Here is a 12,471-nt window from a genome sequence, read left to right as displayed (position 1 = left end):
TTTATGTTTGTTTTAGGAGATCTGGAGAGGGAAAATGAGCAGCCATTGCAGCTGGCTTCTGGAAACTGACAGGATATCTGGGCCTTTTACTCAGAAATAATACTGTTTTATTGGGAACTTTATTAGAAAAAAAAAAATTAGCTACCTTTCCTTCCATGGATGTCAGTATGGATCACTTATTTGACAAGGCACAATGGTAATAATGCCATCAAAACTGGTAGCTTTATCTAGACCCAGATCCAAAATCGAGTAAGAAGAAGGAAGCATTCTTGAAATTGCCCTAGAGTCCACAAAGATGCCTCATTTTTTCCCTATAGCTCGTGGAGTACCCTTCCCGACCCTTCTCACTTGAGGACCTCATTTCTGCTCTCTCCTTTAACGTGCGACTTGATTTCGCCTTTTCAGTCTGAAGCCTTCTCCAGCTGTTAGTTACTTCCTTCTCCGTGCTCCATCACACTGCCTGTCCTGAATGCAATGTGACATTTCATATCTCTCTCTATGTCTGCCTCTCCAAACTGCAAGACTCTAAGCATCTTTAAGGTTTACATATGTATATTTCTCTGGATTCTCTTTGACAATCTTAGGAAGTAAAACCAGGTACTGGGGTCACAATCCAGATGTCCAGGCTAAACCCCACTGCAATTAAATCAGAATGGCTGAGGATGAGGAGAAGACATTCAGTTTTTTAAAGCTCTCAAGGTGATTCTGATGTACAGCCAGGTTTGGCATCTACCAGGTTAGGTGATGTTTTGGAGATAAAGAATCAAATATGCCTGCCAGGACATCTCTGAGGTGGTTTTTAACTCACTGCTGGAGTCACTTGGAAAAGCTAAAGCCGTTGTAGGAACCAGCAGTAGACCAAAATTTGAGAAATGTATGTGTGGGCAAGCTACTTGTTTCAAATTTCTAAAAAGGCAATAAAAGTGGGGTCAGGAAGCTATTGGATCATTGATTTGGCAAATAAATACATGCTATTTGAGGAACCATAATAAACTAGCATTTGGACACTTGTTTGAGATTTACTGGGGTGCCAGAAATCCTGTGCAGGTATGTGATTTATCATCATAGACATAAGTGACTAACCACAAAATTATACATGGAAGTACAGTTCTCAAACCAGTCTATTATTTACTGGAGCCAGAACCATCCAAGTTTCCTCTAATTCTTTTTTCAATATAACATGATTTTTCTCCCAGACAACTGTTCAACCTTGAGGGGGCTTCTCTTTGAAGGGCTGAAAACTGTTCAACTTATTTCCAGACTGTCACTGCACTTGAACAGAACCAAAGTATTTAGATTGTCCATGTCAAGGAGCCAACTGCAAAGCATCCTAGACCTAGCTGCTGTGCCTTTAATATTCTCAGAAAGCTCGAGGTAAAATCCTCCAATATTTAATTCCAGTGAAATCAAACAGCAACTGTTCCCAATCAACTTTTAACCAAGATGTACATATCAACCAAATTTCCTTAGTTGATGTGAATGTTATTTCTAATCTTTCCTAGCTTAATTGGAGGGAGAAAGAATTTGAGGTTACAATGGTCCTGAATCCTTGTCCAGGTCATTTTTGTGGCAATATCAGCCAAAGGCAATATTTGATATTGTACTGCTATGCCCACCACCATAAGGCACTGGGACGAGGCATTGTCCATTGGGAAGGAAAGCCACCATCAGCAACAAATGCTTCACACCTGGACAATAATTAAATACTACTATAACACTTGAAATTTGTTGAAGTGAAGGAGAAATTATATTCAAAACTAAAGCACATTGTATTTGGGCTGATAGAAAAAGAGTTGGAAACAAACTGTGGTGATGGTTGCACAACGGTGTGAATGTAATTAATGGCACTGAATTGTACACCTGGAAATAGTCAAAATGACATATTTTGTTATATATATATATAACCACATAAACACTTTCAGAAAAACACCAAAGCAAAACAGTATTTCGTGTATGCCTAACATTGGCAGATATATTTCCAGTATTTCCAATATCATGAAAATATCATGCCAAGCCTCAGAGAAACAATGAGCTATATCACATTGAACAATCCCATCCCCACCCCCAATCTTACATTGCTTTGTCCTTACCTGCTAACAGCTACAGTCCAGTCTATGCTACATAATTAATATGATGAATACCTGACCCAACGATAATTAACATGGATTGGTAATTAGAGACCAAGATCCCGCCCACTTTGAGGTTCCTTCAGTGTAAGAAAATGGTTCTCTTTTAAGGTTTTATTCAATACAATATCTTAGCCAAAAAAAGAGAAAGGAGCATAGACAAAAACAAACAAGAGTTCCTTAAGTCCAAAAAATTCTTTTGGAATGTTTTTCAAAACAGTAAAAATTAACTATATGCATGAAATAGATTTTGTCAGTTAAACAGTACTTTGAGTGTCATGCTCATGTATGCAGCACAGCTGCAATTGTAACAATTGTATAAAGTACTAATTTATAAATTGTCTACATATAAGGACTTTAGATTCTACTTTTTTAATAAAACAACATTTTGGTTAAAAAAAGGTTTTCAAATTTAATCGGGTCACTTTTTTAGTGACAGTAATAAGGATGAAAGTATTTCTACATATAATAATTTGAAATATCTTTTCCTATACTGTTCCACAGTTTTTATATCATCTATTCCTACTGATTTTATATTAAGAACTCTTGCATTGATGGAGTTTTTAATGATTTGGAAATTCGTGTGTAAATCATTTTATTGAAGTTCATATCTATATTTTTCTTATATGCATAATTAAGGGATGCTAATATAGTGAAACCAACTTACAAAGATGTATTTATTATGTGTAAAAGCATTAAATACAATACTAAAAAACAGCTTCACAGTATAGCTATAGTTAAAGCATATCCAGTTACCTATCTTGTAGGTGCCTTTTTCTTTATTAATGTGTTCATTTAAAAATTTATTAGATAACTAGCATGGACTATACATGGACATTTTGAGCCAATATGAAGCAAAAAGTTGACAAATAATGCCACAGTAGAACTTTAAATAAAGAACTAGAGAGCCTTGAGGCTGTTTTTTAATCATTTATTTTTATTTATTTTGCAAAGACTTTTCATTTGTATTATTTAATACATAAATACACTTGGGAGAGAAACAAATAGCACATTATGAAAAATTTTGATGGGAACCAGCTTTCTGTTTTGACACTAGACCACTTTAAAGGTCAATATCCACTGTTCTTCTATTACTTCTACAGTTGAAGAAACACTACATATTCACATTATATTTAATAAAAATTAACCTTTTTTCTCTTCTTTGAGGTAACAAGGCTCTCAAAAATAACTTTTTAGTTTGTTTTGCACAAAGGGGTTTTGTCACTAAAAATTTACAACACTGCAACCAAGTGTAAATGTATCTTTAAGGTTAGCATATGCCGCAGTTTAGGATGTAAAACCAAATCTTGTGGCATTCTCAATAGGTTTGAAAAATCCAATTGTTTGGCCAACATCCAAGTGTGAATAAGTATATATATATGTATAAAATATACACATAGCATAATATTTTTATATGTATACAGATAATATTTGCATGTCATACAAGAGAGTATTTCACAATTTAAAACTAGTCTACCACAGTTTTCATCAGAAAGCCTTTAGAACTCAGAGTTAGTATAATACCCCTATTATTAAGTAACTCCCAAAAACAGGAGCATAAATGGCATAGTGGGAAAAGTAGTGGAGAAAAGATAGAGAAACTAGATTTGGGTCTTGCTTCTTACTCTACTCACTAGCTGAGTGATCCTTCATTAGTTAAGCAGGATCAGGTTTCGTATCTATAAAATGAATGGATAGAGTCTGATAACCTTTAAGACCACATAAAAAATCTTTCTTTAATTTAAAAAATTAAGTTCACTTGAAAGAGAAAATACAAATATAACTAAATTTCTCACATGCTATGTTAGATGTTTATCTCTATATAAGAGACAGGTGTCAAACAAACAAATAAAAAAAAAAACCGCTAAGGCAAAGAGAAACTTTAACTCACCAGATTCCATCTGTTACATTTGAATTCATGCATAATTGATTATCCATGACTGGTAAATTCTTTTCTCACTAGCCGACCACAATTTTCTAAACGTTGTGTATTAAATCACTACTAAAGTAGACTGCATTTCAGAAACGGCATGGGGCAGAATAAGAATATTTTAAATGAAAAATTACATGCCGGTTAGTAATAATACAGCTGACCTATGTTTAAGGGAGAGAAATTTTAATCATGTGCATATTAAATATTAATAACCTATTCTGTTATTGTTATAATACGGTTAAGTAGGCTTCTCCATGCTTAAAGAAAGAGGGAGAAGTAGGAATGCATAATGGTGCAAAAAGATACAGAGGCAGGAGACAGACATAAGGAAAATGTGTCAACAATAAACAAGAGGAAATGAGAAAGAAGGAAAAGATGAAGGTGGAAACTAATCTCTATGTGTCATTATGACTGCCAGAGTACTGGCAAAGATGCAGCATCCTTTTATTTCAATTTTAATCATTTCTGAATTTTAATACCCGGCTCCTTTTGTAATTCTCCTGGCATTCCCCATATGCCTCCATCCCAGCCAAAACACCAGTGTAAATTAAATGGCAGGCAACCACACCATTGATGTAGCCTCCCCAAAGAACCTACCAGGTGACCAAAAGCAAAAAAGGTATGTCTACCTTATGTCCCTGAGGACCTCTAGCCAATTAACTGGCTGAATGTTTTCTACTTTTTTTTAATGTTGAAAAGAAGGACAGTAGTTAGGTAATCTACAGATAGAGAATCATTAAAAAAAATAAAGCAAGCCAGTAGTAATACAATAATCAGTGACCATCAGGGCCTGGAAAAATGAGTTTGCTCTCATTGGCACTAAGGAGCATCACATGATTATTTAATTACAGCTCTAATTTTTGTCTCGTGGATGGCAACATATCAACAATTAATAGGGCAAATAGAGGAGACTGTATTTTTAAAGAGACAGAATGTGCATGATAATGTAATAGGTCACACAGCAGTGCACCACTTAAGAAACTGTCTTTTGTGTAACTAAATAGGACTGTCTTACAAGCAGCCCCACTCATATTTTAAAATGAAAATAAATTTTAAAAGGAAGTGTCTTTTTTGGATAACTTTCATAGAATGCCTAGAACTTTTCAGAATATTTTAGATGCAGCTAACACAACCCTACTGCAATTTCAGAACTAGTTTTAAGGAATGGAGTAAAATATTCATATATAAACACCCCAAATCTTAGAATACTTTTCAAACAATGTATTTAAGCTGCAATGAAAAATACCTCTTTATGCAATAATTACAGTAGCATTTATTCAATGGGAGCTTGAAAAAAATCATTATTGTAGGAAAGAACAGATAGAAGGTCAATCAGCCTTGAGGCACTAGTCCATAGTATTTTTGGTTCTGGAATATCAGAAGGATGGCTACTTGGTGGCTCAAATTGCAAGGAATTCAGGAGAGTGCGCCGTTTGACTCCAGTATTGTTTGTTACCACAACCAAACACCAAAGAATGAAGCTGAGCAGGGATACTTAACCTAATACTGAAGGTCAGACAATGAGGATAGAACAGAGACCCAGGTGCTACTACAAAAAAAAAAAAAAAAAATCATCCAATTATCCAGAAAATGAGGCATATGCAGATTAAGTGTTCAGATAACCCCAGTAAAAACAGAAAATTAGAAAGAAAAGTCTCTTCGCCAATAAATCTTTATCGGCACAAGCTACATTTTATATTTTATTTTTAATTTAGCAATTCTTTAATGAGTGCTCAATATGTACAAGGCACAGAATGCTAACTATGAACTTTCTGTTTTATATAACACAGACGTACCTTATTACTTACTTTTTGTAGTTTAATACTTACAGAAATATACAGCAGCTTCTACAAACTTCAGAAAGTGGGAATACTAGTGCGTTTTTAAGAGGCATATTACGAGGTTACGAGATCTACAAATTCAAATCAACCAAGATAATTCAAATAGTTAAGCAATTTGATAGAATTGTCTAAGTAAGGCTAAGTCTAGCTTTAAATCCCTCTAGTTTCAGTCACCCATTGTTTTGTCATGCCGGAAGCCATAGTGAAAATCCAGGTTTGAGATTTAGACAATGAAATAATCTTAGAACTACCTCTGTGATTAACTGCTGAAATGTATGTAAAATATTAGATTATATAGAGTTGGAAGTAATCACAATTTGGCTAAAGAAAAAGTGACTAAAATTATAACACAAAAAGAAATATTAAGAGGAGCAAAATCAATTGAATAAGCTTTTAATGGATTATGTTGGCCAAAGTCATAAAAAAACCAGAAAACGTGGCTATCTCAAAATACAATTTGGAAAAACTAAAACCACTGAGGGGCAATAATTTCTAATGACACTGGCAAAAACTATCAGGTCAACACTATAGAAAGAAAAAAAAAAAGGAGAAAAATTTTATAACCCAGTGAAAAGTTTTAAAATTAAGTTGCTTTAATAGAAAACCTTTCATAATTCTGAACCAAAACCCTGACTCATACATTCTAAAAGAATTTTTTTAAAGAATCAAGCAAGCAGCCGCTTGTATGTTAAGGGTATACATCATTCTTTTTTAACATGGTTGTTAATATATAGTTAACATGCCTCAGAAAAGGCTGTAATTAACTGTCTACTCCTCTAATAACACTAATAAGCATACAGTATTATTAAAATACAGTGATTTTATACAAGCTGTCATTGTTAAACTTTTAAGATAATGTTCTAAATTGTTTCTGAGTCCTCTTAAACCACCCAAAGGGAAATGGAACTCTAAGAAAAATTTTAAAACGTAGTTATTAAAATATTGTTTTTTCCTCCCACAGTCTGGAGATAACTGTCTACCATTAAACAGAACATCTATCCAAGTATCATTTCAGTTGGTGAAAATACAATGGGAAGCATTTGGATTATTTTACGAAGTCTATAGATTCTTTTAAAAAATTAAAACTGTATGCATTTTAATTTAGTACTTTATTCATTGATAAAATATTTTCTGGGGGAAAGAAAGGCTTGCTATATCAAGAATCACATAGCCCTGTTGTTAGTCCCCAATGATTTCCATTGTCTGTTTCACTGGAACAGGAAAACTCAATTGCATTCAATATCAAACAGCTAATTATGGATATGCTATATTCAAGACTATCTCCATTTCAAAGATATCTGCATACACTAGGTTCTATTTTATTTACAATAATTAATAAAATATTTATAACTTAAAACCTCTTTTGCCTTAAAGTCCTTAACATTATAAACATTAAAAGGCCAAATTGTCATTTACATGCTCTTAATGGCATATCAGGAACCACTGAATAAGACTATAGAGGAATCTCTAGCAATCAACTCTACTACATGCCTAGCTTCCAGGAAAATTGAATCTAAAGAATTACCCCCTCACACAGATTACTGACTACCTTTTCTTTAAATATTTCAAGAAGGTCTAATAATTCTCCCTGGGAGAAATGCCCACTGAAGAATTTTTTTAGTATCTGGTCCCAAATTTTCTAGAGCTGAGAAAAAGCAACATCCCAACAGAAAGCCCTCCCCCGAACACTCAATGCCTATCTGTCACTGTGGCTGGAGTCCTGATTCTCCATATGTAACATTATAGTAACTTTTCTGGCACTTACCCTCCAAATATCAGAAGCTGCTCTCCGAATCTAGCCCTACAGGAGATGTCTGAAAAAGTAGTCTTTGATGAGGTGACAATGATGAAGTTTTCTCTGGCACTGCTAGCAAGGCAGAAACATCCCCAAATGAGGTGGTTACCAGTTGCCTGTGAAGCAGCTGGACCATTACTGCAGTTCTGAGGGTGCGTCACAAATCAGGTCATAGCTCTGGGTAGAGTCCACCCACTTCACCCAGTATAACGCCCTCTACTTCCTGCACACCTGGGGGGGAAGAGGTGCAGAGGAGGGGGGGCCAGCTCAAGTCCACATAGGTACCAGTAAAGGCACAGCCAGGTACAGCCTGACATCTGCTTCTTCTGCAAGCATTTCAGCCTCATCTGGGGACGTGCACCCCTAGGTATTCAAAAATGTGTGCAACAATAAGCAGGCTCTAAAATGAATGATGAGTGTAATAAAATATTACACAGTTAAATGTTTTATCCAGCAAAATCTTTCCTCCACTGGAAACTGAACCAACTCTTAATTTTTGATTACAAGCCACTTCTCTACCAAATGTCAAATAACTGGACTGAATAAATCTCAGCAGAAACCAGGGACATAAATCCTGAGGTACCAGTTAACTAATTTTCATCTCTTGCAACTAAACTACATCACCACATAAACTGAATTACATCCTTGAAATTCCATTGAAAGAGGTTATTAGAATTTCGATTATGAACTTTCAAACTGCAACAACTGTAGAAGTGATACAAAATAACTTGAAAGCATAAAAATAGGTCAATATGTTGGAGAAATGCTACACTACTAAATCTCACCCTGAATAGATATACACACAATCTGTATCTATTTACTCTGAAATATCTAATCTCAAAAAAGACTTAAAAAAATAAACAGCAAAAGGTACCATTGGCATAAGTTCAAAAGTATGAAATAATGTGTGTTAATGTGTTGATCATACTCTATGAAGACATCAAGTTTAAATAGACTTACCATTGAGAACATCATTTAGGAACGATATATAAATTACTATAGTAGACACTTTTTCTTCGGTATAGTGGAGAAGAATCTTCTGTAACAGATTTGATTTATATGTTGTATTAAGACTATATTCTACCCTGATGTCAGTGGAATATGTGATTAGGTATTGATAATTGTGTATAGACAGTTAAGTGTAACCGCTTCTTAGATAATTTAAGTCAAAATAAGCCTTTTCTCAAATTAATTGTGAGTTCTGGAATTCAACTTTAACAGTATTTTGATGTTTCAAAGGGGTCTTGAAAGAGAAAGGATTTTTAACTTAAAAGAAAAACAACAAATACATGTAGTATTATAACAAGGTAGAAATCGCCCTTATTTTAAGGATGGCAGATTAACAAGTCAAATGAAGGAGGTAAGACTATTTTCAGAGAAAAGCTCAGAGAGCAATCAATAAATCAATCAATGAGCCCCACTTTGTATTCATATTTTCAGAACTCCATTAAAAACTCAAACATTCCATGTAAGACTTGGAAGAGGAGACATTTTATTGAAGTTATTATCTGAGGAATCAAATAGTTTAATCTTTTTGGAACTTTGTAGAAAGTTAATTTAGCAAAACACATTTGAATGTGTTTGAACATATTTATCCTGAGGTTGCTTTAAGATGACTATTTTAAGTGGCATGCAGATTCTTTTGGGGTTTTGATGTTATAGTTGAGGTATGCAAAGTAAAAGTGCATAACATTTCTTTCAACTGGTTCTCACATGACAGAAATGAGAAGATGAAATTACTTGTCTTTAAAGTTTTGCCATAGGGAAATAAGAAAAACTCCTCTCGACCCCTATCCCCAACTAGGAAGAGTCTGAAGCCCTGGATTATAGCACAGGTAGGTATTAAAATGGAGACACAGCCGTTATTTAGTGGTGACAGGAATATAAATACGTGCACTAACCTATAAACTGGTATTTACTTCAGGAAGGTAAGTAATATTTTTCCTCTGATTGCTGCACTGTCAGTTTAATGCAGCGTAAATAAACAGTAGGTGCCTGCTAGCTCGAAGTAGGAAGTGTTCATTCCACACGAGGAACAGATTACTGAAGCCTGATGCTCATCATGCTGAAACATAACTTTCATTTTACCAGAAAATATACCCTACTGTGGATGATTTTTCGTGCCTGATCTATTAATTAACTTAACTCTGTTCTGTCAAAATGTAAACCAATTTGTAAAAATCATCCCAGAGTTTTAGAGTTTGAAAACCAAATCAATTTGAAAAGCAAGAGTAATGACTGTTCTGTAATCTGATCACAAATGCTAAAAATGAATACTTAATATAATAAGCACAAACCATACAAAACCAAAAAAGACAAAAAACATTTTGAAATATCATAGAACTTAATCTGAGTTATCTGATTTACTCGAGGTAGTCCTCATTTGTTAATTAAAAGCATCTGGCACCTTTAATATTTTGCAACCTTGTGCCACTTTGGTCTTTTCAATATGTATGCTTATTCTGCTCTCTGAAATATTTGAAGATAAACCATTCATAAAAATCAAACCCCATTCCTTAATTCCAATAGAAATATTGCTGAACTCTCCTGAGAGAAGCGGCAAGTTTGAAGATCAAATGATGATACCCTTCCTAACAGCATTCATGTAAAACGTGTTTTTTCTATTTTATGCATGCCATAAAGCTATGACAGTATATAGCAACTAATTTTCTTTTTATATATGAGTACTGAGCAAAATACTTCGTGGCATCATTTAAAATAAGAACCTATCTTATCTAAAAAGTGTAAAAGGCAATTTGGGGAGGTTTCCATTTATAACATGAACAGAATTCTGATAATCAATATATTGAAAAGGAAAAAGAGATTAAAAAACATTTTTGCATTCAACTACATCATCTAGAAATAGTCTGAAGATTGCTTTAGTCATATGCATTTATTTTATATGCTTCATCAATTCCAAGTACTAATATATTAATTACAGTCATCCAAGACAACATGTATGGAAGAAACGATGTGTGTAAAGGGTATATCTATGTATAGTCCTTTTGGAAATTTACAGAGCAGATGAAAACCCACTAGAGTGCTTTATAGAGTCCCTGCTGTATATCCATGTTGTGTTTAGCTTAATAGTGTTTGTAACCAAAATATTTTTACAATAATGAGGAACAGGTGCCTGTCACCTGACCTTTTAGGCCTAATTTACAATCCACAACCTGTCATATGAAAAAGAACTAAAAATTCTCCTCCAGATATTTTAGTCTTTACTAAGTTAATGCAGGATTTCTTTACCATCACTCAGCATATCATGTCTTATTTAATCACAAGTTCATATAGCTGGCAACAGATTTCTTTGCAGAAATAAACCAATATTCATTTTGTTGTCGTTCTTAAGATGCTGGGAGACAAAAGAACTACTTTTGTAGATTATCGACCAAAGAATATATTAATTTCTTACAAATCTGAACAAAAAACATTCCTTTTGAATACTTTTACATACAAAGAACTATTATTTATTACATATTTCAGCTTGTGGGAAAGTGAGGAATGCATTGATTCTGGAAATAACTATTCAGACTTTTGGAAGTTATTTAGGTCTTCTCTCTCTTTTTTCTCACCCCATCCTGCCCTCCTACCAAATTTTAAGGAGCTAGTACTTTAGGAGGGAAATCCCTATTCGTTCTTTTTTCATACATCATTTATATTCATTATTCAGAAAGAAATACAAAATTGAATCATGATTTTATTTCTCTTGTATAATGTTAGATGTAGCATTATCCAAATTTGACAATGCCTTGTATTTTATAGCTACTGTTTACATATTATGTATTGCATATGACAGAACAACTCTACATTTAAAATACTGTTTTCATTAGAAAAAAAATGAGTAAGTATCAAATGAAGATGAAGAATAAGCATATTTGGTATATTTATAAAATACATAGTCATTTAAAATGTGTATAAATAGAATACACAGTTTGCTACTGTTACATTTAATATAGTATATACACATTGTCTACAGTGTATTTAATAATGTGCTTAACCAAGTTAATTAAAGTATTTATGTCTGGTGATTGTGTTAAACACTTGGAGAGGTAGTGAAAGATACAGCCAGTTACTTCTGCTAACTAAAGTTGAAATTATGCACTTATTATAACCTTTTCTAACAATGTGAGAAAAACAGAGTAAATATATTAAATTTGTTTCACAACAGATGCTTAGGTTGTTAATATTTAAGATGCCTATTCATGCTATTCCTGTCTGCACATTTGTCAAAAATGTAAGCTTGAATGCTAATGTTTGCCAGCAGACTAGAGCAGCCAGTATATGAATGTACTACTGTTCTACGAAAATAATATGCAATAGAAATAAAGGACTACTGCTAAATCATAGCACTAGTATCATACAGGAGATGAGAGGTTTTTAGAGCAAACACCTCAACCTTGGTTTTCTTCAGCCTTAAAGCATGGGTTTTTGTTTTTGATTTTTGCAGCTACATTTGACCACAGAATAAATCTCACATTACTGACATCTCAGAAAAATCCACTTTAGATAGAGTGTAAATTTCAACTAAGTTTCAACGGGATGAGTTACTCTGTCAGCAGTACAAACACCGTAAATATCAGAGATTGCTTAGGACAAAATCTGACACCGAGTGGTCACATTTTACTCATTCTTACCCTACCCCCTCCCCCTTGAGAAAGTCAGGTCCCCTGGCCTCCAAGTATGCAAACATGGAACCCCAGTCAGTCAGAGCAGTAAGGTTCTCTCCGGGGAATAGGGCATCTTTCTGTTTTCCCTGTCTCTTTTATAACCATG

The 12,471-nt window shown here is 33.9% G+C and overlaps 1 protein-coding gene across 7 annotated transcripts in view; it reads right to left on the bottom strand.

Annotated features, from left to right (window-relative positions):
• The window catches only part of SATB1 (SATB homeobox 1), a 97,571-nt gene that overhangs the window by 83,216 nt on the left and 1,884 nt on the right, over window positions 1–12,471 (bottom strand). For 3 of the 7 annotated variants that reach the window (XM_028843129.2, XM_015132197.3, XM_077990169.1), the window contains exon 1: window positions 7,666–7,837. The exons of the other annotated variants lie outside the window; for them this stretch is intronic. The gene's annotated coding sequence lies outside the window, so the exon portion shown is untranslated. Of the gene's footprint in view, window positions 1–7,665; window positions 7,838–12,471 lie in introns of those variants that run through there. 7 annotated transcript variants of the gene reach the window in all.

This window comes from Macaca mulatta, chromosome 2 (assembly GCF_049350105.2).
Source record: "Macaca mulatta isolate MMU2019108-1 chromosome 2, T2T-MMU8v2.0, whole genome shotgun sequence".
Lineage (NCBI taxonomy): Eukaryota > Metazoa > Chordata > Mammalia > Primates > Cercopithecidae > Macaca > Macaca mulatta.
Note: the sequence above shows the minus strand (reverse complement) of the source record. Positions and strands in the feature narration are given on the sequence as shown.